Consider the following 794-nt stretch of genomic DNA (forward strand, 5'->3'; position numbering starts at 1 on the left):
TAGTATTACTATCCTTGTGGGGACATTTGGTCCCCATAACGTGATAAATACCAGGTACACACACACACACACGAACACGAACACGAACACACACACACGAACACACACACGTGTGTTGAATCATGCTAATTACACAGGTCACTCAGTGTAAACTCCTGAATCTGTCTGATCTCTGCACACGTCTCTGCTTTCTTCCACCCCCTGCTTTCCCAAATACACTCTGTGTGTTCGTGTTCATGTGTGTGCGTGTGTGTGTGTGTGTTCGCGCGTGTGTGTGTGTGTGTGTGTTTGTGTTTGTTTATGTGGTTTACAGACACATCCGCACAGCAGCGCTGCAGTTAATATGTCTGTGTGGGTTGTGTGTTTCCTGTTTACATGTAGGTGACGGCTCTAAATGCAGGTGAAATTTCTGTTCACATGTGATGGGTGTCAATCTCTGAGAGAGAGATGTTACTTCCTGAAAATATTCAAATATTGAACTTACTAAAAAAGGAAAAAAGGTAGCTGTGATAAACCAGTAAATCAGTGGATCTTTGGGACGTGGTTTTGCTCAAATAATTATATTTAATTTGTAATGAATAATATTTAATATTTAAATAATAATATGCATTATTTATACATTTGTATATTAGCTAATTAACTATGAAGTATCAAGATTACAAACACAAACAGTTTTATCTTTGCATAAGACACACACATGCATAACTCTTATTTTAATATTTATATCTATTATAGTATTTATTGATATTTTTTATTAACTTTTATTTTTAGACTTTCAGTTTTCATTTTAGTTA

The 794-nt window shown here is 35.4% G+C and overlaps 1 protein-coding gene across 9 annotated transcripts in view; it reads right to left on the bottom strand.

The window, feature by feature from the left end:
* Nucleotides 1-794, bottom strand: part of tcf7 (transcription factor 7) — a 66,487-nt gene that overhangs the window by 6,044 nt on the left and 59,649 nt on the right. The gene's annotated exons all lie outside the window — the stretch shown is intronic.

Source organism: Sinocyclocheilus anshuiensis, unplaced genomic scaffold, assembly GCF_001515605.1.
Source record: "Sinocyclocheilus anshuiensis isolate Anshui unplaced genomic scaffold, SAMN03320099.WGS_v1.1 scaffold207, whole genome shotgun sequence".
Taxonomy (NCBI): domain Eukaryota; kingdom Metazoa; phylum Chordata; class Actinopteri; order Cypriniformes; family Cyprinidae; genus Sinocyclocheilus; species Sinocyclocheilus anshuiensis.